Source organism: Homarus americanus, unplaced genomic scaffold, assembly GCF_018991925.1.
Source record: "Homarus americanus isolate GMGI-L3 unplaced genomic scaffold, GMGI_Hamer_2.0 scaffold16894, whole genome shotgun sequence".
NCBI classification, from domain to species: domain Eukaryota; kingdom Metazoa; phylum Arthropoda; class Malacostraca; order Decapoda; family Nephropidae; genus Homarus; species Homarus americanus.
In genome coordinates this window covers 4,530,706-4,557,364 of record NW_024746541.1, presented here as the reverse complement: position 1 = coordinate 4,557,364, position 26,659 = coordinate 4,530,706, and positions in this window count along the sequence as shown.

The window sequence follows — 26,659 nt, the reverse complement described above, 5'->3', positions numbered from 1 at the left end:
AAACATATTTACACTTTATACACAGAAAGGTGAAAATGAAAGTACATCAACTATAGCTGAGAACTAGCACATGGAATAAGTGTTATGTATCACAATACACACTATAATTATATTCCTAATTTATATAAACAAAGTAAACTCAGCTGTGAGGTGACCACTCAGTAGCACAAAAACAAAATGCTCAGAGACACCGGATACCCGTACACAACGCAGGGCAGAGCCGGTCAGAACAACAGCATGTCAAGAAGCCAGGGGAGTGAGTCAGTGACAGCCACTGGTAGACCTACCAATTAACCTCACAAAGTTGCCAGGTTGTTTATTACTCACTTCAAGAATGTAAACATTGACACAAATAATATATAATTTACAATACAACGATATACTATAACAATACATATCACAACAACATATAATACACACCTAACATAATACATGTAAGATGAGAAGGAATAAACATAATGAATAACTAGTTCCTTGAGCGAGCTGACTACCTAGTTTCCATCACACATTTATATCTTTTTTTTTTTTTCATTTAAACAGTTGATTACATGGGGGTCACTGACAAGGTTCTAGCTATGATAACTGATTTAAAGGCCAGTTTGGGTAAAAACTATCCTATCTGAAAACCTTCCCCAGGATTGCTGCAATAAATATCATACTCTACCTAGTTGAGGACATTGGATTAATTAAAGCCAATAAAATATAATAATGCAGACATAGTAGATAATATTTTTTTCGAAAAAATTACATTGTAATACACAGTAAATATTATAGACCTCAATTGACGTGCTGTGGACAGGCGAATAAGTCAGGTTCGTAGAAGAATCAGCGAAGATGGGAGTGATGCTCGCCCTCTATGAGCAGCCATTTTGACCTGTTGGGTAGTTATCTTCCCGACATCCGGTATAACCGTCGTGAACAGGTTCCACAGTCGTGAAACTCTGTCCATGAAAGTCCGCTGATGCTGACTGGCTTGTGACCTCGGCACCTCCACCAGTTGGACACTCGACAGCACCGTTTTCGTGCTCCTCTGCGCATCTCGTAGGGGCAGCCTCTTGTCTCTGCCAGGTGAAGCACCTCTTGGACCTGGGCCTTGTGGAAAACCGTCAAGGCCGCAACATCTCTGTGGTGCTCCAGAGAGTCCACGGTGGTGACGATGTCATGGGGAGGGTGTGGGGCAGAATCCATCAATCACAGAGTTCGCCTCTGTATCTAGTCCATTTTTCCAATGTGGGAAGGAGCGCTGGACTTCCACGACAGGGATTAGTACTCTAAATAAGACCTTATCTGAGCCTTATAGAGCGTCAGGATCCACTGTGATTAAGGAATCTAGTCAACCTTCTCAGGGCAGATAACCTGAGTGAGGCCTTGCGGGCGCAGTTGTTGTGGTGCTTGTCGAACCTCAACTGTTTGTCTAAGTCCACTCAAAGGATTGTCATGTAATCCAGGAGGCTTTTATCCTCCAAGGCGTGGACGGCGGGCCGGGGAGCAGGATATCACCATTGCTTGTGTCTTCTGAGGGGCAAAATTTACTTACTAACGTGTACCCCACCCACGGATCAGCTCCAGTTGCTGGTTTATTCTCTGGCTTGCTCGCTGGCTATCCTAGCGGGGATAAGAGCACGACAGGGTGCAATCATCAGCGTGACATATGTTGCAGGAGGTCGTTAATATAAACAATCCAAAAAATTGGTCCTAAAACAGAACCCTGAGGAACTGACACCTCTATTGGAAAGACTTGGGAGGTCTGAATGTTGACGACACCTCTTAGGGTTCCTCCCTCGCAAGTCGTCTGCTAGAAACAGGAGGAGGATCCCCTCGATTCCCTTCGCTCGAAACTTCTTCAGGAGGCCCCAGTGCCACACCCGGTCGAAGGCCCCCGCTATGTCAAAGGCGATCAAGAGGTTGTCCCGACCATTGTCCAGCGCATCCTGCCAGTCTCTGGAGAGGAGCAGCAGCAAGTCTGAGGTGGATCGAGATGATCTTAAACCACACTGCCGGTTAGACATCAGATTGTGGTGGTCAAAGTGCCGACGTACTTCCTCCGCGACTAGCTTCTCAAATATCTTGCTGGCCACAGATAACAGTGATATGGGACAGAAGTTTCAGGGTCCCGACTTCGACCGCTTTTTATAACAGGTACCAACGTGGACTTCTTCCACACGGTGGGCCACGTGTTTTTACACCAGGAAGGTGTTAAAGACAGGCGAAAGAGGACCAGCATAAGTCCTAGATCCCACGCCCCCCCCCCCCACCCCCTGATGCAGCCCTTGGTTATTATAGAGTGGGAGGGATGAGCAATCGTGTACATGACACGTTCAGTTCCTGACCAGACTTTTTTCTCTGACTGCTCGCGCCCCCCTTGGAATTTTCTGGCGCCCCCCAGTTTAAGAACCAATGAGCTAACTTGTTGGCACAATGTCCTAAGACATACGGGCTGATGTCGTCAGGGCCAATTGCTTTTTTAGCATTAACTTTTCGAAGTAGACGTTTGACACCTTCCTGAGTTACCACCACTGTGGTTAGTCGCTCCTCACACTCTCGTTGTAGAAGTGGTGGGATTCTATTGGGTTCCGGGACAGTAATTTTAAGCTGAAGAGCTCTCTCTCCGGAGCTCTACCTTTTACCTGCTGTTGGTAGCTAAGGTTCCGTCTGTTTTGGTGAGAGGAGGAATTTACTTTTGTTGGCCAATCCCCGGCTTTTCTTTCACCAGCGCCCACCACATCTTGCAGCCCATCCACGCATCAGTCAGTTTGCGACGTGTATCGGCCTTCCACCTCGTTATGGCTCACTTACCAAGAGATAGGCGCACCTCATACACAAAGTGGGAATTACCCTCAACATAACCAGTCATCTTAATTCTGTTGGTTGTAGCACTTGTGAGTAAGTTACCCCCCACTATTATAACTTTCTTTGACCTCCCCTTTTCACACCACAGTGACCCTGAGTTTTTGCTCTTCCTTATTCAGTAATCAATATCCGTACACTGATGCCGTTCCCTTTGATGTACTGGACTGTATGTGTTTCACCCCCTTCACCCATGGTGTCGACACACTCCCTCATATTGACCCCAATGCCTTTCTATAAAACTCACTGGGTTACACCAATCCCAATTGTAACTGTTACTTTCTTGACTCTCCCGAGTTTAGCTGTAGTCTTTTACTATCGCACTCCTTCTCTTTATTTAGCCATAACATCAACAGTATTACCCTTCACTTAGATATCTTTACAGATCAGTGTATATCTTCTAGTGCCCACAAATTTAATGCACTTGATTTCTGTGAGACCAAACTCACGAGCGATATTGAACATACGCATACATTCCTAATTATAATATACACTGCGTCAATACGTCACGACACAGTGGTGATGTTGCACTACAGTATATGGTTGACATTACGTATAACACTTCTGAAAGAGATGATTTAAAGGTTCAGGAGGAATCTATAGAGAGTGTTTTCACTTAATTTCGTAACGACACACGAAATATCCTAGTAAGAGTAATGTACAGAAACCCCACACTAATGTAAGGAACTTGCTTGATAATTTTTTCGGAGCTTATCTCTATCATAAGTTCAGAGAGGAAACTTTCCTACAATCCAGAATATTTCAACCTTGATCTATTAAAATCAGAAACGGAAACCTCAGAAATAGACCTCCTTGCTACCTGTCATTCTAAGCTCGTCTTCAACGGAATAACCAAACCCAACAAGAGTAACGGCCACTTCTGCCACTGTGATTGATCATATCTGGACTAACAACATTCCTAGCAATCTTACAAATGGAATTATTTATAATAATATCTCGGATCTCTTCCCATTTTTTGCCATGTATTAATTAGTCACAAGACCTGAAAGGTCTCGTAGAGCCTCAATACAATACAGAGACTACTGCGCCGACAACATGATCCTGTTTGAAAACAACTTAATGAATGCTGAGTGGGATCTTTTCTAGGCCTCCGACAACCCTAACGTAAACTGCTGCAACCTGTCTTTCATCTTTAATGCTTGCTTTGATACAGGCTTCCCCCTCAAGATTGAATTAGTAAAAACTGTATCTACCTCCAAACTGTATATTACAAGTGGAATCACAACAAGGTTAAAACAAAAACACAAATTCTAAAGAAAATTTGCAAAAAGACCCGTAACTTTTGGCGATGCTTACCGAAGTATCAGAAAGAGAGTAACTCAAGCAATTAGAAATGCTATCATGCAAATAAGCTCCAGTCAGCATTAGGCAACAGTAAGAAAACCTGGAATATCATCAATTCTATTCAGAACAGGAACACTCAACCTTTGGCCCCTCACTCAGCTTTTATGATAAAAGGTTCAGTTGTAACGGAACCCTCCCCCATTAGGGTGTGTCATACGGAGGCGAATTTTTTTTTTTTGGAGTTTGAAAAATCGGCCCATGGTATTAATGATGGAGTTCTATGTGCAGAATCATGTGATATCTTCAGATTTGAAAAGTTTTCATTTTTTGCTAGGTAAATTTTAACTTGAAATCTTATCAAAATTCAGTATTCCCACCCTTTTACCAACACCACTAAATAGCTTATTTAAAGTAAAGTAAATGTATCAGGTTAATTTATAAGGATGAAAATGATCCAGAATAGTGAAACGAATGATCTTGACACATTTATTAAATTTAATATTCCTTTAGAAAACAAAATCATCAAATACAAAAACCGGTTTTACTACTACGACCCGGTGTTGCTGCACACCATAGAGAACATGTCTTTTTTGCTTCTGTTTCTACTCATCACCTCCCTGCTGACCACCTGAGCTCGGATGTAGCCTTCCCTCCTCTCCTGGCTGTACACGTGACTGCTGGCCTCGCTCACTTGCTGTACACAACGCTCTATACTCTGGGTGTGCGAGGGCCAGGCAGGGACATGCATGGGGTTGTCCAGGAAAGCTCTGACTTGAACATTGGTGAGGCTGCAGGTAAGAGGGGGCTCACTGCCAGCCTGGATGTATCCAGACTATGAGATCAGTGAGGGTCTTGGCACCTAGATTGACTTCAGGAGTCTTCCTGACCCTGAAGGAATCGTCACCAACTGATTCGTCATGCCCAGATCCTCTCATAAGTCTCATATCCAAGATCTTTTTGACTGCCACTCTTCTCTCCTCCTCATCCTTACTGCAGAGCATTGTCTGCAGAACTGCCTCGGGATGAGCATACCAGGAAGATCTCCTCACAGTCTGCTCCACAATCTGAACAACCTTCCTTGGCTGACTCCTCAGGAGCTCAAGCTGGAAGAGAACATGCCTCGGACCTTCGGAGAACGATGACTTGACCTTGGTGTTGAACCAATTTGGCAAGTAGACACTCACGATGAATTGGACAATAAGTCTCAGGTTGTGAAGCTGGTTCCCTTTCAGTTTATGATGAGCGACCCAAATGCTGCAGAACCTGAGAGCCGTTGTGAGCCACCTAGAATGTGAGACTGGACCTATCTGCAGATAAGCAAGTCTATCAGGCATGACCCCAGTTTTGATGGCACTGCAAATCATGTAACCATAGTACTGGTCAGTACTTAGGTCGTCAATGACAGTATGTGCAAGCTCAACGAGTGGAGGGCCAACTGTGATTTTTTCAAAGCTCGGATTCATTTCTAACTCAGTGGCAGAGTCCAGTATCTTGCCAAGAGGACCAGACCATCTGTTGTTTGAAAGAGTCTTGCCATCCAGCTCCTGGATCAGATGTCTGAGTGGCAACTCGTTGGTGTGGAGGTCACAAACAATCCAGACCAGCTTCCTCCCAATCTTCCGCTCTATCCACTGTATGACCCCCCCTTGCCACCCTGTGTTCGTGTTGGTGCTGTCCCCTCCAATGGCCTGCAGGGTCTGGTCTACGTTCCTCTCTCTGAGCCAGTTCACAATGTTATCTGCCACTATCTCAGCTGGTTTCCTGATGTCATCTTTCTCTGGAGTGAAATGCCACAAATACTTCCCTCCTGGTTCACTGCAGCAGGAGTAGTGTTCCTCCTTCACCATGGCAGGGAACAACTTGTCAGAATCTCCAACTTTCATGAACACTTTAGTGTCATCCCTTCTCCCATCAAAGAACAAACAATTGATTCCATTTTCTCTTATCCCTTATCAAACTCCTCTTCTAGGTTACTGACAAGTTTCTCCTGAGCTCTCCTTACTTTGTTATGATCTATCACCAGGTGAACATCATCAGGTGTTATCAAACCACCGTCAACCCAGGCAGCTGTTGCTATCTCTGCAGTTTCTCTGAGACCAGTGTGGTGTCGCATGCTGGCCAGAGCTATGCTCGGGATATCTTTCCTATTTCGAATCTTATGCCTGGAAGGTTTGGGATCATTATTTTCTGGGTTAGGGACAAAGTCACCATTCGCCTGGTCAGCACTCGGATTAGCCATGGGGAAGTCATTAAACTCTGAATCAGCTTGACTCCAATCATCGGCCTTTTTTACCTCACCCTGGGCCTTCTCAAGTCTCTTTTCCTCGGCAACTCTTCTCCTCTTCTGTCTCTCTGTGGTAGCCTCCTGTGTCTTGGATTCCGGAATATCTTGGCTAGAAATCATGAGAGCCCCTATACTGCCAGTCTTCTCTCTCTGTGCTTTGACAAATGCCAGTTCGATCACAGGAATCTTCAGTTCACGCTTGCAAATACAGGAGATGTGGGCCTCGGATTTACAGTCACGATCGCATCCAAACTCATGACAGAAAACAATTGGGCACTTGCAAGTAATTATGTCAAATAACTGGTCCAGTTGCTTGGCAAAGCTGTCCTTAACTGCAAGTTTTCCTCTCCCAAGAGAGATATCTCTTGCCTTTTCCCAACTGGCTAGCAGTCTCTCACTAATCTTCTTCTGACTTGTTATGACTGGAGGCTTGAACTGAGCGTTAGCCAGAGTGTACTGTGCCAAGACAGCTTTGGTCATATCACTGGCAATGTCTTTGTTTGTGTAAGTTCTTTGGTTCTTTTCACTGATTTGCCTGATTAAAACACCGTATCTCAAAGCATCTCTCAATGTAGGCAACTCCGACTTCAGGAGCTCTCTCCCAGACCCAAGATGGCTGGATTTTTGGTTTCTCATCCTGACACAAGCAGCCATCGCAAATATTATCAACTTATAAATGCATCAGAATCTGAAACAGAAAAAAATATTGTTAGTTGGGTTGTTAAAGAATGAAGTCAGAAAGCAATGTTCACTATTTAATTGTAATGCACTAATGCAGCTGTACGTTAGATTTTCGATAAATTTCACGCTAAAATTTACCTCGCAAAAGGTTGCAAAATATTGAAACTGAAATTATTTTCTGTTTATATACACTAAAATCTACCAAAAAAGTGATGGGCCATTAGTTTTAGCATGATCTTCCCTCCTATGACACACCCTACTCCCCCATTACCAACCACTTCAATGACTATTTTATCAATGTTGGCAAAAATCTTGCAGAGAATATCCCTAATTACAATGACGAATTTAGAACCTTCCTTCAAAACAGACAGCAAAATGATTTGTTCTTATCTCATGTCACAGAAGATGAATTATTGACCATCATAAAAAATTTCAAAGATGCAGCAGCATGCGACGACAATATGCCAATGAGCATCATTAAGAAAGTAGCCAACTTATTACTACCTGTGTCATGGGTTGCGTTGGGCCTCCCGCACAACCCATCCCAAATGTTTGTTTACGGTAGAGATAAGGTAACCGGCCAGCCATGACTGGGACATGTAGGGGGGGGGGGGGAAGGCCAGTGAGACAGTGGTGTACTGTTCATCACTTCACGCCTCAAAAAACCAATTTAGCCACTGGGCTTTAGACCTTGGGTTAGAGAAGCCCTCCTGCTCCGGGGACTTAAGATCAGGGGCCATACAGTCCTACCAGTGCTACGGGTCTGTGTGTGCAAATCCCCGAGATTTTTGTTAAGTCCAGCGACAAGTTAACACATCCTGTAAAGGAAGTGATCAATGGTGAGGGCCTGTTTGCTACAAGAGCACTCCAGGCCGGCCTAATAGATCTAAACGATTAATTCACCAGGTTGACAAACTCTCCCTTATAACTTACGGTACTGTGGCGTGAATGTGAGTGACTGACCTATCCATGCAAATTATAAGTCCAGTGTATGGAATTGTGCCAAATAAACGTAAGTGCAATCATCTGCCCGTATCTGTGATCCCTCTATTATTATTATTACCAAGGGTAATGGCTGATTGGTTATGACAAAGTATAACCAAGAACTTAGATGGATGTTGGAAGTTAGTGGAATTCATTAAATCATCATTTATCAAGTACATAACGCATTGAATGCCGGAAGCAGAGCAAAATTCTACGTAGTGATACACCATAATCTCTTGGGTGAGTAACCAGTGTGAAGGTATCCGAGTTCTACGGTAAGAAAGCCACTTTCCTGCATTTAAAACGTAACAATTGGCGCCCGAACAGGGACCCAGACCGTGGATGATTGCACAATTGTATCGCCCACACCTACACCAGGTCAGCTCGTGCAGCGGCTTTTGAGGAAGCACGTGCCCTCGGGGTGGAGGGGGCTGAGGCGGTTGCATACATGGAGAAGGCTGAGGAGAGAGAAGACAAGGTTGCGGAGAGAGAAGACAAGCGACGCGAGCACGAAGAACTCTTAGCCCAGCTAGACTTTCAGAAGGATGAAAAGAAGCTGGAACGTGAAGAGAGACAAAGGGAACGGGCGTTCCAACTGGCCTTAGCGGAAAGGAACCAAAATTATCCCACTCAAAACGTCACTTATAGGAAATTTCCCCAGATGCCCACCTTTAAGGAGGGCGAATCCATGGAAATGTACATTTCCCGGTTTGAGGATCTCGCAGAAGCCTACGAGCTTGATGACAGCATTAAGAAATTTGAGTTCCTGAGCCTATTTGATGGGAAAGCTTTAGGGATTCTTCGACGACTAGAGCGTCCTGAAAATAAATTCCCTGACATGAAGTCTGCACTGTTGCGTGCATATGGGCTGACTACTGAGCAGGCCAGGCATCAGTTCAACAGGGCAATGTTGGAAGAAAATGAAACGGCTGCACAGTTCCGGAATCGTTTAAGGGACTATGTGGCTCAGTGGATGAGTAAGGATGAAACCCCCAAGTCCGTGGAAGGGGTTATAGACTAATGGTGCGCACGCAGTTTGAAAGGTCTTGTCCCCCTGAACTTGTGGCTCAAATCAGGGCTAATGGAGTTAAGACGTCGAAGGAAATGGCAAGCAAATCAGACGCTCATTTCAGCGCTTTCGGGTACCACACTCGGAGGCGGTGGTCGAACAGGGAGTCGGCAGGTAACCAACAAAGTCAACAACCTCTACAGAAACAGCCACCGAACCCACCCAGGCAACAAGGAAATAACCAGCAACCACAACCGCAAAGACAGCAACAGAAACAGCAGCAGAAGCAGTACCAAGGCCCCCCGAAGTATCAGGACAGTTGGCGCCCGGGCAACAATCCACGATGGAACCGGCGGCAGGAAGCCGCCGTGGCTCAATTCGTAGGCCAAGGTGCCAGCAATAATAATCCACAAAGAGACCAGCAGCAGGAAGCCTCCGGTGTTCAAACTGTGGGCGGGGAGTGGCCTGACCTTCCAGCAGGGCCGATCGTCATGCAACCTGAAGCAGGGGCTCATACCGAATCAAGTCTACCCCAACACCCCTACTGACTAACTGCCGCCTCCAACCTCTCCTCGAGGGGTCACCCCACCTTTCTTGGTAAACCTGGATACGTTGGAGGAGTTCCAGCGACTGTCATGCGAGATAGTGGGGCATCGGGCTGTATTGTCAGGAAGGAATTGATGGGGCAACATCAATACACCGGAGCACAAGTAAGTGTTACATTAGCCAATAGTTACATCCAAACGGTTCCAGTGGCCAAGATTGAGGTGGACACCCCCTTCTTCTCAGGTTGAGTCACTGCAGCAGTCATGAGGGAACCTATATACGATCTCATCATTGGGAATATCAAGGGAGCAAGAAACAGTTGTGCAGTGGATGCTGCAACCCAAACTGATGCTGCCGCTTTGACCCAAGTTAATGCTGCTGCAGTCACTCGGGGTATGGCTCAAACAAAACTTCGAGTCACCCCATTGGCTATTGCCACATCATCTGATCTCATCAATAGTCAGGATGTCGTCCAAGAGCAAGAGGATGACAGCACGCTCACTTCGGTACACAAGAGTTTGATAGTTGGGACCATCAAGGAGACATTTGGGAATCGAACAAGGTTCGTAAAGAAGAGGAACCGTCTCTACCGAGAGACTGTGACGTCTCTGGGTGAAACACGACTGCAGTTCGTGGTTCCTTCCAAGTACCGCCTGGCTGTGTTCAAGCTAGGTCATTGCACTGCTCTTGGCGGTCATATGGGTAAAAAGAAGACCATTGACCGCACCAGTGCAGCGTTCTTCTGGCCAAGGATGGGCCAGGAGATCACCAGGCTAGTCCGCTCTTGTGATGTGTGCCAGAAAACCAGTGATCGAGGGCGAGTTCCGCCTGCACCACTACGGCCCCTCCCACTGATCTCTGAACCCTTTGAGAGGGTGGCGGTGGACATTGTAGGGCCGATAAACCCAAAGGCGAGCGATGGGGCAAAGTATATTCTCACCTTGGTGGACTTTAGCACGAGGTGGCCCGAGGCTGTGCCCTTGAGGAACATTGAGGCCACGACTGTTGCAGAAGCCATGTTGGAAATCTTCTGTCGGGTTGGTATTCCCAAACAAGTCCTCAGTGACAGGAGGAGTTGATGCGGTTGTTATCGGTAAAGGGGCTAAAGACAACACCCTATCACCCGATGTGCAACGGACTCTGTGAGAGGTTTAATGGGATGCTGAAGAAAATGCTCAGGAGGTTGGCAGCCGAACAACCTAAGGAGTGGCCACGCTACATTGCCCCACTTCTGTTCGCGTACCGGGAGGCGCCACAGAGCTCGCTCAAGGTGTCTCCCTTCGAGCTTATGTACGGCAGGTCCGTCCGGGGACCACTACAGGTTCTTCGGGAACTGTGGGATGATGAGGAATCAGATCCGAAAGTCAAGACCACTTATACATATGTCATTGACTTAGCTCATCGTCTCCAAGAAACCTGTCAACTGGCAAAGCAAGAGCTGATAAAGGCTCAAGAGATCCAGAAGACTTACTATGACAAAAAGATCAAGCTTCGTTGTTTCAAGCCAGGTGATCAGTGCCTGGTTCTGTTGCCTACGATGCGCAATAAGTTACTGGCTCAGTGGAAAGGTCCATTCGACATTGCAGAGCGTGTCTCGGATCTGACTTACATCGTCCAGGTGGGATCTCGACGAAAGAAGTTCCACATTAACATGCTGAAGAAGTACTTCCAGTCACCGATCGGGGGTACAGTCTCCACTGAGGAAGACAGGGACGAGCCTTCCCAGTGTGATTCAGGGGTAACTTGTGCTGCCACAGTAATCTCTGACAGTGATGAGGAGGATGGGCCTGTCACTGAACGCTCCCGCCAGAGTGAGACTTTCACGGACGTTGAGGTGAACGGAAATCTACCAGCAGAGGAACGAGATGCCATTGGCTCTCTGTTGCATCGCTACAAGGACATCTTCTCTGATAAGCCAGGAGTTGCCCGGGTCGACTGTCACACTACTGAACTGACCAGCCCTACACCTGTTCGAGTAAAGCCCTATCCTATACCTATGCGACTACTGGACACTGTCAAACAAGAAATTGAGGAAATGGAAGCAGTAGGAATCATCGAGAAATCATCGTCTCCATACTGTAGTCCTATGGTAGTCGTCCGAAAAAAGGATGGGGGTGTCAGGATCTGTGGGGATTATAGGAGAGTAAATGCCATTACCCAGGTGGATGCTGAACCTATGTGTGATCAGAAAACTATTTTTTCAAGAATAGCTGGTTCCAAGTTATTTACCAAACTTGATCTGACCAAGGGGTTCTTCCAAATCCCACTGGACCCGAAGAGTCGGCAGATCACAGCCTTTGGTACGCCAGGGGGTCTCTATCAGTACATAGTCCTTCCCATTGGTCTCACAAACTCCCCTGCCATCTTCAACAGTGTCATGAGGCAAGTCCTAAACGGCATCAAGGGAGTTGAGGCATTTGTGGACGATGTGTTAATCCAAACAGCAACATTTGAGGAACACCTGGAACTCTTAGAGGAGGTGTTCCGGAGGTTCCAACAAAAAAACATGACCGTGAAACCAAGCAAGTGCAAAATCGGTCAGGCTGCAGTACAGTTCCTCGGGCACACTGTCGGCGGAGGACGCTGCACCTGTCAGAATGAGAAGATCAAAAAAGTCCAAGATGCACCACGGCCCACTACAAAAACACAAGTGAGGTCATTTCTGGGCCTCGTAGGGTACTACCGGAACTTCATCCCAAACTTTGCCGTGGTGGCTCTCCCTTTATCCGACCTGCTCAAGAAACATGCATCTAACAAGGTGCAATGGGGACCTGAACAAGAGGATTCTTTCAGTGCCCTCAAGAACCTGCTATGCAAGCAACCCATCCTTCAACTGGTGAGGAAGGAAGAGCCTTTCATCCTCCGGACCGATGCTTCACAGGATGGGGTTGGCGCAGTGCTACTACAAGAGGCAGACGGCGAGGTTTTCCAGTTGCGTATCACAGTCGGAAGTTGAAACCTGCAGAGAGGAATTACAGCACGGTCGAGAAGGAACTTCTGGCAGTGGTGGAAGGCATCAAGAAGTACTACTACTATCTCTACGGAGGTGAGTTTGTGTTGGAGACAGACCACATGCCGCTCACCAGTCTCCGACCATCTACGAATGCAAATGCTCGTCTGATGCTGTGGGCACTGTATCTCCAGCAGTTCAACTTCGTCCTCCGGTACATCAAGGGCAGCCTAAATGTGGGGCTGACCTCCTATCTCGACTTGTGGGGGAACCAGAGCAACTGATTGAGAGGTCACCTTCCCTAATGAGTGTGGAGTTGGTCTAGACTCCAGTCGACTCGAGCCTCCAAGCGTCTGGCGGCTCGTCATATGTTATGTATAATTTTCTCACACCTTTCTACACTTGAGAACATAACACAACACCTGTGCCACCTAAACAATGTCTACATACCCTACACCACACAACACGTTGCTCTAATGTAAATGTAGCGTGCTTACGCTTAGCATGAACTATTGCTCAGGAATTGTCACCCTCGCCGCGGAGTTTTCCTCCAGCCAAAAAAAAACAAAGTAAATGTTGAGGTTTTCCCTCAGTGGCGATTGGCGACTTCATTCCGTTGCAGTGTTAGTGTTACACACACACCACAGTATGAATGTTCAATTGTGTGTCTGGGCTAGGCATTCTCTTGATTGTATACAGGTGGTGAAAATTTATTCTCCAAGAGACATTTTTTCTTAGTAGGGGCGATTGTCATGGGTTGCGTTGGGCCTCCCGCACAACCCACCCCAAATGTTTGTTTACGTTAGAGATAAGGTAACCGGCCAGCCATGTCTGGGACATGTAGGGGGGGGGCAGGCCAGTGAGACAGTGGTGTACTGTTCATCACTTCACGCCTCAAAAAAAACAATTTAGCCAGTGGGCTTTAGACCTCCTGCTCCGTAATACAGTCCTACCAGTGCTACGGGTCTGTGTGTGCAAATCCCCGAGATTTTTGTTAAGTCCAGCGACAAGTTAACACATCCTGTAAAGGAAGTGATCAATGGTAAGGGCCTGTTTGCTACAAGAGCACTCCAGGCCGGCCTAATAGATCTAAACGATTAATTCACCAGGTTGACAAACTCTCCCGTATAACTTACGGTACTGTGGCGTGAATGTGAGTGACTGATCTATCCATGCAAATTATAAGTCCAGTGTATGGAATTGTGCCAAATAAACGTAGGTTCAATCATCTGCCCGTATCTGTGATCCCTCTATTATTATTATTACCAAGGGTAATGACTGATTGGTTATGACAAAGTATAACCAATAACTTAGATGGATGTTGGAAGTTAGTGGAATTCATTAAATCATCATTTATCAAGTACATAACGCATTGAATGCCGGAAGCAGAGCAAAATTCTACGTAGTGATACACCATAATCTCTTGGGTGAGTAACCAGTGTGAAGGTATCCGAGTTCTACGGTAAGAAAGACACTTTCCTGCATTTAAAACGTAACAACCTGTTCTCCTACACATTTGTAGCTCCTGAGGATAAAGGTCTTTTCAAGAATTACTGCCCCATATCAGTTCTCCAAGCTTTAAGTAATACACTGGAGAAGCTAGCATGTAGTAGATCAAATTCCTTCTGCAGTGTCAATAACATCCTTACAGACTCTCAGTTTGGATTTAGAGTCGGTATATTCCTGGGCCTCTCTAAAGCCTTTGATACCGTCGACCATACTATCCTTCTTTCAAAGCTTGAATATTATGGCGTTAGGAGCTTATCCCACAATTGGTTTACCTCATATGTGTCTAATAGGAAGCAGTATGTCTGCTATAATAATCATCAATCTGACTCCTTACCAATTTCGTATGGCGTCCCACAAGGCTCCATTCTCGGTCCCGCACTGTTCTTGTTGTACATAAACAATATAGCCTATTCCACCACACTCATAAAATAAAACTTATTTGCAGACGATATTAACCTTCATACCAGCAACTCGGGCCTCCATTCCTTGATGAGAACTAGGAACACTGAATTGACTAAAGTCATGACCTGGGTAATTCGTAATAAACTGACCTTAAACCTCGAGAAAACCCACTACACAATCTTACCCCCAGATTTGGACCCCTTGTACCTTGGTAATACAGTCCTCAAACGCTAACAAAATGCTAAATTCCATGGAGTTATTGTTGATGAGAAACGTAGCTGGAGAAACCATATACATAGTAAAGTCAATAAACAGTGCAGTATCATGTATCATACTCTTCAGTCACTCACTCTTACAGCAATGAAAGAAACTATTGTGAGCTTGTTTACCAACACTTGATACACTGTCACACACTATGGGTGGGGGGGGGGCCTCTGGCTCTTCAAAACACAACCCCTGATTACTGCACAGAAGGGAGTTGTACGGTCAATGACCTACTTGAAGAAAAAAAAATCTCTAAATAACAATTTGCTTAATTGACAATGTTAGAATTCGAGGGTATTAACACCTTTTGCTGTGCTTTATTTGTTTATAAATCTGTCAATCACTTGCTTGACAATAATTATTTCCAGTTCTGGAATAATCAGAGATACAACTTAAGGCACCCAGAGCTACTAAGACCACCCCCCATGCGCTCCTCTCAGTCTCAGACTTCCATAAAATATCATGGTGTGAAGATGTGGAACAACTTACCCCCACCCATCCCAGCAAAGACTACGCCCCCTTCCTTTAAATCATTTCTTAAGAAATATCTATTGTGTAAGTACTAATATTTTTTGTAATACTTACTTTATATTTCTGCTTTTATTGTACCACAAAAACAGTTTTATCAGAAATTGTCAAGTAGATAGATAGAAATTACCATTGCAATAAATATATTTGCCAACTAGACATGCTACTGACAACTCTGTTCTCTTGTTCCACCTTAATAAAACCCATGTTGTACTACTTCCCTCCCTTATCATATTTATGTATATCAACTCTACTTTAAAGTATGTTTCTACTTATAATATAACTGTTAAACTAAAAAATAAAAAAAAATAAAAAAAATATTGAATGGGTAACCGTGGTAATATTCTGATATGTTCTTACTACCACCATACTTTGTGTACTATTCCAGATGATACTAAATGTTACTTAATACTTCCTTAAGATAAATAAACAGTATATATCAGGTGCCTTCAATCTTAATATCAATACTGAATTCATCATAAATTGTATTCACTGACATACAGTTGAAATAGGGAAACATGTGTTGCGACCCTCCTTCACCGCTTTGCCATCTTGCACCACTGGTTACCAGCGGCCAAGGTCGTATGTACAGAAGCAGTAGATATCTCACAAATGTTGTCGAATTGCCGCTGGCTGTCCCGTCAGTCTCCGGCAATTTCCCGACAATCGGTATCAGTTTACAGACAAACAACAGGCAGGTAGATTTCCACCAGGTCACAGAAACACATTTATGCACTGTAGTCCCTTTAATAGTCACTAATTCTTCACGACACTGTTCACTGTCTTACAGCTTGGACCTCTCACTTCGAATATATAGCCACTACACTACCAGTGTTCAATTCCTTAGTCTGGTCACTTTATGTTGATCACAACAATTCCACAATACTTGCACAACAATTATCTTCAGTTGTTCTACTAGACTTGTTGTCCCTTACACTCTGAGAAGAAACCGTTGACTGACTTCCTAGGCAGCTCCCGAGTTTTTTTTATACTTCTAGTCATACACCTAGAGCATTCTAGCGGCATCCAGATGCTGCTACAAGTCGGGACGAGAACACCTGGAGAGTTGTAGGATGAGCTAGGCTTACAATAATAAGTAAATCATAACAATATGATGCAAAACATTCTAGAATAATCTTACTTGAGTAATACATCAATATATACAAGAAAATCTCCCTAAATTTGCCCAAATAACTGCTGCTTGGGACAGAAAATAATCAAAACACCTACGTTACAAACATTATAATACCAAATTATGCCTCGGCATAACACATGTTTTAACCTATCACAATCCCTGTTATAAATGGACGAATTCATTCATAAAATTTCACACCTCACTACAAATGGGTTGTCAAGTACAACCAGCCAGACAATGTGGGTGTATCAGGTTCATTCGTCCATAACTGTATTTGTTACATGATAACATTTACATGGCATGGCCAGCCTTTTATTTGGCTTCAAATTAACACAAAGAGTAGTTCAAGGTTCAGTGAGGGCAGGAAGTGAAAGTGAATACAAAACAAAGTTCATAGATATATGAAAACCCAAATTGAATAATTATTAAAAAGTAGTTGAACATAGTATATACAGGAATGCAGTACTAGATGCAGATTTCTACATTAAACCAAATTGATTAATAATTACGTAATAAAGTAAACATTTCAACATACACACATACTGTAAGATTATAGGTGAGTACAATGCAAGGGGAAAAAATCCAATATATGTGTAAAAATCAGTGTGCCACCAAGTCGGATGTAACACGAAAATTATGGAGAATTGATACGCTAGTATCGTTTAAGTATGACAACGAGGTTATATTGGCCTCATCCAAAATATAAATCATGAATAAGTGGTTAAGGGATCTGACTTTACAACAGCAAAAAAAGTGACGCAACAGGAGAAGTAGGGCAAGTAACAGTAGCAAGTAATTTCTGATTAACAATATTGTAATTGTGTAATTCGTAATCTGAACAAGAAATACAGTAGAGTCTGAAACAAGAATAAACTGACACTTGCGTATATAGAATAATTCCGAACAATGGCCATTTCAAACTAAATCAGGGAATACTGGTGACCCTGGAGCAGGAGTGAATTGACAAAGACGAGTAAATTTAGTTTTTCTTCCAAACAGCAAAACGATGCAAAACAAACCACAGAACATTCATCCACAAACGAAAAATCTAAATTACTGCCACGGTCCTTTACATGATCAACAACAGAACAATCCTCTGAAAAAAAGAGAAACATAAGAGATAGCAGTAGTTGAATGAGAACGTATCATATGGTGATAGGGTGTGTCATAGGAGGGAAGATCAGCTAAAACTAATGGCCCATCACTTTTTTGGTAGATTTTAGTGTATATAAACAGAAAATAATTTCAGTTTCAATATTTTGCAACCTTTTGCTAGGTAAATTTTAGCGTGAAATTTATCGAAAATCTAACGTACAGCTGCATTAGTGCATTACAATTAAATAGTGAACATTGCTTTCTGACTTCATTCTTTAACGACCCAACTATCAATATTTTTTTCTGTTTCAGATTCTGATGCATTTATAAGTTGATAATATTTGCGATGGCTGCTTGTGTCAGGACGAAGAACCAAAAATCCAGCCATCTCAGTCACTATCTTGGGTCTGGGAGAGAGCTCCTGAAGTCGGAGTTGCCTACATTGAGAGATGCTTTGAGATACGGTGTTTTAATCAGGCAAATCAGTGAAAAGGACCAAAGAACTTACACAAACAAAGACATTGCCAGTGATATGACCAAAGCTGTCTTGGCACAGTACACTCTGGCTAACGCTCAGTTCAAGCCTCCAGTCATAACAAGTCAGAAGAAGATTAGTGAGAGACTGCTAGCCAGTTGGGAAAAGGCACGAGATATCTCTCTTGGGAGAGGAAAACTTGCAGTTAAGGACAGCTTTGCCAAGCAACTGGACCAGTTATTTGACATAATTACTTGCAAGTGCCCAATTGTTCTCTGTCCTGAGTTTGGATGCGATCGTGACTGTAAATCCGAGGCCCACATCTCCTGTATTTGCAAGCGTGAACTGAAGATTCCTGTGATCGAACTGGCATTTGTCAAAGCACAGAGAGAGAAGACTGGCAGTATAGGGGCTCTCATGATTTCTAGCCAAGATATTCCGGAGTCCAAGAGACAGGAGGCTGCCACAGAGAGACAGAGAGGAGAAGAGTTGTCGAGGAAAAGAGACTTGAGAAGGCCCAGGGTGAGGTAAAAAAGGCCGATGATTGGAGTCAAGCTGATTCAGAGTTTAATGACTTCCCCATGGCTGATCCGAGTGCTGACCAGGAGAATGGTGACTTTGTCCCTAACCCAGAAAATAATGATCCCAAACCTTCCAGGCATAAGATTCGAAATAGGAAAGATATCCCGAGCATAGCTCTGGCCAGCATGCGACACCACACTGGTCTCAGAGAAACTGCAGAGATAGCAACAGCTGCCTGGATTGACGGTGGTTTGATAACACCTGATGATGTTCACCTGGTGATAGATCATAACAAAGTAAGGAGAGCTCAGGAGAAACTTGTCAGTAACCTAGAAGAGGTGAAGGAGGAACACTACTCCTGCTGCAGTGAACCAGGAGGGAAGTATTTGTGGCATTTCACTCCAGAGAAAGATGACATCAGGAAACCAGCTGAGATAGTGGCAGATAACATTGTGAACTGGCTCAGAGAGAGGAACGTAGACCAGACCCTGCAGGCCATTGGAGGGGACAGCACCAACACGAACACAGGGTGGCAAGGGAGGGTCATACAGTGGATAGAGCGGAAGATTGGGAGGAAGCTGGTCTGGATTGTTTGTGACCTCCACACCAACGAGTTGCACTCAGACATCTGATCCAGGAGCTGGATGGCAAGACTCTTTCAAACAACAGATGGTCTGGTCCTCTTGGCAAGATGCTGGACTCTGCCACTGAGTTAGAAATAAATCCGAGCTTTGAAAAAATCACAGTTGGCCCTCCACTCGTTGAGCTTGCACATACTGTCATTGACGACCTGAGTACTGACCAGTACTATGGTTACATGATTTGCAGTGCCATCAAAACTGGGGTCATGCCTGATAGACTTGCTTACCTGCAGATAGGTCCAGTCTCACATTCTAGGTGGCTCACAACGGCTCTCAGGTTCTGCAGAATTTGGGTCGCTCATCATAAACTGAAAGGGAACCAGCTTCACAACCTGAGACTTATTGTCCAATTCATCGTGAGTGTCTACTTGCCAAATTGGTTCAACACCAAGGTCAAGTCATCGTTCTCCGAAGGTCCGAGGCATGTTCTCTTCCAGCTTGAGCTCCTGAGGAGTCAGCCAAGGAAGGTTGTTCAGATTGTGGAGCAGACTGTGAGGAGATCTTCCTGGTATGCTCATCCCGAGGCAGTTCTGCAGACAATGCTCTGCAGTAAGGATGAGGAGGAGAGAAGAGTGGCAGTCAAAAAGATCTTGGATATGAGACTTATGAGAGGATCTGGGCATGACGAATCAGTTGGTGACGATTCCTTCAGGGTCAGGAAGACTCCTGAAGTCAATCTAGGTGCCAAGACCCTCACTGATCTCATAGATCTGGATAACATCCAGGCTGGCAGTGAGCCCCCTCTTACCTGCAGCCTCACCAATGTTCAAGTCAGAGCTTTCCTGGACAACCCCATGCATGTCCCTGCCTGGCCCTCGCACACCCAGAGTATAGAGCGTTGTGTACAGCAAGTGAGCGAGGCCAGCAGTCATACAGCAGGAGAGGAGGGAAGGCTACATCCGAGCTCAGGTGGTCAGCAGGGAGGTGATGAGTAGAAACAGAAGCAAGAAAGACATGTTCTCTATGGTGTGCAGCAACACCGGGTCGTAGTAGTAAAACCGGTTTTTGTATTTGATGATTTTGTTTTCTAAAGGAATATTAAATTTAATAAATGTGTCAAGATCATTCGTTTCACTATTCTGGATCATTTTCATCCTAATAAATTAACCTGATACATTTACTTTACTTTAAATAAGCAATTTAGTGGTGTTGGTAAAAGGGTGGGAATACTGAATTTTGATAAGATTTCAAGTTAAAATTTACCTAGCAAATAATGAAAACTTTTCAAATCTGAAGATATCACATGATTCTGCACATAGAACTACATCATTAATACCATGGGCCGATTTTTCAAACTCAAACAAAAAAATTCGCCTCCGTATGACACACCCTAATATGGTGATAAACATTCATCTGTAGGTGGGTTATCAGATGGATTAATTGAGAGTGATGAAGGAGAATGGTACTGATCACGAACACTAGGGGGGACTGTATAATGAGGAACTGTCTTCAAATGATCAGTATGAACTATCTTACTCTTAATCTCAATTTTGTCCATATTCAGAACATCATATTTATTTACCCTGATATGAGTGAGGACAGGAAATGGACCCGTGAACTTTGCATCAAATTTTAATGAACGACCTTATCTTCGACAAAAACAATCTCCTTTTCTTAATTTTCTCATGTGACACAATCATATGGTGTTGCTTCAGCATCGCTTCCTTTAATAATTCTAAGTCCTTCTTTACCCTCTGATTAATTTTTTGAAAGTCAGATAGTCTAGTTTGTTCGTTATCGTCATAATTAAAAATTGGATGATGATTGTGTGACAACAATTCAGAGGTATCACAACCCGGCGTCTCTCCCAAACTTACCCCAAAAGACATAGAGCTGGACAACAGAGATATAATGATAATGCTAGCTTGAAGTCGGGTAGACTTCAAGAAATCCTCTTTAGGTATTTCCAAATACTCAGACATTGCTGAAAAATAAAATCCTGGGCAAAAAGGACCAATAGAAATACCTAGGTAAATCTACCTTATTTACATATATTTATAAATAAAATGTGCAAGACATAATATACATACATTTTCTACCTAATTAGACTCCCACCTAACATTCCCTAGGAAAGGAAACACCAACCTTGGGCCACATGGTGTGGCCAAAAGGGAGGAGAGGAGAGAGAAGGGCAGACTATCTATCCCCATCTAATCCAAAGACAAGGCAAGGCAGAAGGAGAGGCAGAGACTATTGTCCTCAAGTAAGGCTGGGTCAGCAGAGGTGGCTGACCCAGCCGGCTCAGTAAGCTCTGCCCATCTGCGCATGCGCAGATGAACGTCATTTAATTTACATAGCTTACATTAACTACTACAAAGTTAGAGACAAGGTTTTAAATGGGAGAAGGTTAGGAATATTTATGGGAACCAATGGGTCTATAATACGAGCTGGTAACTCAGTGGCTGTACGTACTCCCCTTGCATGTCCACGATTTCAACAAAAATGATAATGCCTTCCCAAATACGAGAAATTGGTGATATTATTATCTTTTCGGTCATCCAGCGAATTTTACGATTTTAAATTGATCGATATTTACTGTACCAGTTAGGTTAGGTTAGGTTAACATTTCGATGTAGAACATTAAAATTGCAAAAGGCTATATTTTTTTCTATGAAATTCTCCCCAAAAAGTATCTCAGTTTTAGAATCACCATAAAAATCTACATTAGAAAAAAAATGAGTAGTGTATATGAAACAGAAAACATCCGAGTTGCCATCGGATTTTAATTATTATTATTTTTTTTAAACAGACAAAATTACCCACAATATGTAGGTGTTGGAAAATTCTAGTAACCCCCTCATAGAGAAAGATGTTGCAGAATTCGTAAGGTCAACTAACACAATATTAATACCTTTATTCTCACTTACAGGCGTTGATCCAACTGACTATCCACCTTTCACCGAAACTGAAGAAATAATTCTTGGTGTCATGGATGATGTGAACTTTATCCAGTTACTGGGGAGATTCTGGAAATTACTACCTAACCTAACCTTGGAATTAGTTCCCAGACCTGGAACAGAAAAATTTGGAGACTTTTCGTAATTTCCCTAAATCATAAATTATTTAATCCTCGAAATTTGCTCATAGACCATGAAAAATGGAAAGAGTTTCTGGAATTTTCAGACAATGCGCCCCTGAGAAACCCAAGCCAATTTGAATCCCGGTCCTTAGAGAGTTCCGGCTAACGGAGATGGACGTAAGTTAAGTTTCCAAGATCCCAGACTCTAATGCACTTAAATTGCTTTGTGCAGTCTCTTTCAAGATTCTTCGAGCACTGCTGGAGACAGCTGGCAACTCAAGGCCGTTATTTTACTATAGTACATAGACAAGAGCTCTGAGGCACGCCGCTCGATAGTGAGAATTCTTCTCCAAAATGTTCTTGCATCTTGATTTTGGCTCTGCGGTCCATAATGAGGTTGCACAGCAAGCGAGTCAGATTTTCGGGTAGCCCCAGTTGTATGATCTTATACTGCAGCCCTGCGTGCCAAACTTTGTCAAACGCCTTGCTGACGTCCCTCAGTACTATATTGCAGTGCAGCACTGTAAGCGGCCAGTCATGGCATTGGCGATCTGGTCGTAGGCCTGAGCTATGGCGGTGGATGTGCCTCGGTACTGGCGGAAGCCGAACTGGCGGGGATTATGCACGTCTTCGTCCTCCAGATACATCCGCAATCGCTTGTTGACTATTTTTTCGAAGATTTTGGCAAGTACCTCTAGCAGCGATATTGGTCGAAAGTTTTCGACTTTGTTTGGAGGCTTCCCTGCTTTTGGTATGAGGCAAATAACGGCGATTTTGAACATCTTAGGGAAGTACCCAGAGGCGAGGCAGGCGTTGCATATATGAGCAAGCCTCTCTATCATGTTGTCGGGGAGTTGAGCAAGGATCTTCTTGTTAATGTGACTTTGACCAGGTGATTTGTTTTTAAACCCTTTTATGACGGCTGACACATCTGCAGGAACTATGCGTTCCGTGAGGTAGCTTCCGTCCACCAGTCTGGTGAAGTCAGTCCGTGGGAGCGGCTGGAGCTGGTGCTGATGGTCCTGCAACTGACCTAAAATGTCCTCCTCAAACTCCCTGTCGAAGCCCTCGTTCTCCTGTTCACTAATGGTAAAGATCTTTCGTAAATATCGCCGATGTAGTTGTTCTTGGTTTTCTTCCTGGAATATTTTTACGTTGTTTTGGTCGAGCAGGTAAGGGACCGTGCTAGAGGTGGAACCCATCAGTCGCTTGATCCCTTTCCAGAATGCAGCAGAATCGCGGTAATTGTTGGCTGCCTCCCACACCAAGGCGGTCCACTTTTGTTCATGTTGACGTTTGCTCTCGTGCTGGATGTCCGTCTGTAGCTCTCGGTACCGGTCTCTCAGCTCCTGCGTCCACCAGCGGATACTGGCTAGCTGTCTCACGTGAGCGTACAGGACACTGAGCTGCCTCAGCTGGTGACCATTGTGAGGATGGGGAATGGTCCTGTAACTAGTGGTCGGGATGTTGTTGTCCATCTCCGTCTTCACATCTGTGTACCATTGTTCGACAGCGTCGTCGATGTCGTTGGGGCTGGCTTCTTCCAGGTTTCTCCCCTGCTTGAGACTGAGAGACTCCTTGAAGGAGTCCCAGTCTGCCAGTTTGAGGTTTGACCTGATGTTGGCGGGGATCATAATGGGATTGGATGAGAGCGTCACGACGACTGGCAGGTGATCGCTGGTACTGATGGGTCCGGCGGTAACGTGCCTGTTCAGGACGGCCTCGTTGTTAGAGAGGATTATGTCGGGTGTTGTGGCACTGGCACGTCTGATCAATGTCGGGAAATCTGGCCCGAGGTATTGCAGTTTTCCCCTTCTGATGTTGTCATACAGCGCCACACCGACGTTGTTCTCATTACCGTGTCCTAGTACGGCGTGGCGCGCATTTAAGTCCCCTATGATGTATGTTGGTTTTCTGTGGCGTAGCAACTGGTTTAGGTCTTGTTCGGGTAAGTAAGGACGTCTGGGAGGTAGGTACATTGTGCATATGATAACAGGTCCCCTAGTTGTCTCCACCTGCACTCCCAGAACTGAATCCTCGAAGTCTGGCAACACTCTGTGACTCAGCCGTGACCTGATGGCCACAGCGACACCATCGTTCAGCTCACCCGTCATGTTCCTCTGGTATACAGTGTAGCCAAAAATTTTCAGCTTACTTTCGTCCTTTATGCCAGTGCTGTTTAACAGAATGATGTCTGGGTCTAATTGATAGTATAAGTTACACAGTTCGTTACGTCTATTAAGGGACCAGTGTAGGACATTATGTTGAACAATTTTCATCCTGCTAACGACTGCCATTTCGGAGACTGTAGCTTGGGGCGTCGCTTGGAGTGTTTGCTCGGCTTCTGCCATTTCTAGTGGGACGGAACTTCTTAGCAGAACCTTCGAACATCTGCTTGTCAGTCAATGGCGGGCCCTCGAACTTCTCGTCACCGGTGTACAGGAAGGTGTTCAGGTCCTGGGCCTGCGTGTCGTAGTAATCAACTGACGCTGCAGCTCGAGGGTGTTGTTCCTCTGTGGAGTGAGTCGTCATCATCTGGTCGCAACCATTGACTGTGGTTGCAGTCCGATGGTCACTGTCGTCGCCTGGAGTGCATGTAATGGGATCGCCGGCATTTACTGTGTCGTACGGTTATACTGACTTTTGCCTAAGTCAAGGAGGTCATGGTCTATTTCTGGCGTGGGTTGAGGTCGTCGATAAGTCGTTGAGTGGGCTACTGCCTTAAGGATTTCTTTTGAAGGGACTTTGTCGCTTATTTCAACAGGTGCAATGTTGTTCCTGGTTAGTGTCTCGTTGAGGTGTTTCGAGAATGAACCTGGATGAACCATGTTCATGTGATAGGCATGCAGGTAAGACAAGTATATAGTGGTGGCTTTGGACTCGTCCAGCTGTGGAGAGGAGACGCTCCTGATGCTCTCGGCCACTGCGTCCCTCATGGCGCCCAGTGACTCAGTAACTGCCTGTTTTATTGAGTCCTTGATGGTTCTTATCTCTGATTGCAGGACTTCCATGGTCTCGCTGACATTGTTGAGCTTTTGGGAGTCTTCTTGAGTTTCTTTTAGAGCGTCTTTTAGGGTTTGGCTGTAAGCCATGATCGTCGACTGAGTGGTCCTTTCTATGGTGTTAGAAATTTCCCTGGTTTCTTTTTGTTTGGTTATTTCGGTCAGTTTTTTCTCTGTTTCTTGAAGTACCTGTTTCCTGACCAGGCAGGTGGCAGAGAAGGTCCTGTGGCCACCCTCGCAGACGACACACTTTTTTATGGTGCTGCGGCAGTCTTTGTAGAAGTGCTGATCAGATGAACACTCAGAGCATATGACCTCTTGCATAGTGCACTTCTTGGTCATGTGGTCATTGTATTTATAGCATTTCATACATTGTTGGATGGGCGTATACTTTTCATATTCTATTTGGTGGGAAGAGATGGAAGTGCCATATGCATAGAGCCCCTTCTCCTTCATTCTTTTTGCATCCGTTGTGTCTGCAAAGCGAACCTTGATTATATTATGGGCATACATAGGATACACCTCCACCACCTTGACATTGTTTTGATTTTGTATTTCATCTCTTATTTCTTCTGCGTTATTTTCCACTACATCTTCGTCTAACTTCTTACATACAAGGGTGAGTTTGGCGCCGTATTCCCGTGGGACAATGACCTCGTAACCGTTGGTTTTCATTTTGTCCATGGCACTAGACTTAAGTAGTTTATCAGCATCTTCATCTGTTTCTGTGAGGATGATGTAACCATCTCTCTGATCCACAAGTCTATTTATTCTCACCCTTAGGTCGCTCAATAGCCTTTTTAGCCCTATCCGAAACCCCTGAGTCGGGGTTCCGGAGATCTTCACTCTCACTTTGGCCATGGTCAGTAACATACATGAATGAATGAATGAAAATTCTACCTAATCTGTCCACCTCAGCTAAACCCCATGGATGCCGCTCCTTATGTCCGCTTGCTGGGCGAGTAAAGACGGGTCTGGGGGTAGGGTGAACAGACAATCCCCTGGCGGGGGCCTAGCCAAGCCCTAACACCTAGCAGTGACAGGTTATGAAGCACTGTCGAATCCCCAACAGAAAATGTTGCCACCCTTACTGCCTCGACTCAGCAGCCCTCTGAGGGCCCCCCTTGAGGCTCTGCCCGCAGGGTTCGCGTCGTTATCAAACAGCAGGGACTCTAGGCGAAAGGATAGGATAGGGAAGAAGCGCAGTGTACAAGAATAATGATATCCATGTACAACTACATGATAAAGCAGTCAGAACAGACCCAGCGCGAAAAACGAGGCAGACAGTCGTAACGGTCAGCGATTTGAACTGAGCAGGGAGCGACGCGTGGCACGTCCGCTCGCTATGAAGGTTGGTTGTGCTCTGGGATGGATGGTGGAGGTGTGGCTGAACCAGGAGCAGGCTGAGAGAGAATCTGAGTCTTCCATGTATTCACCTCAAGGCCGAAGTGTGTATAACCA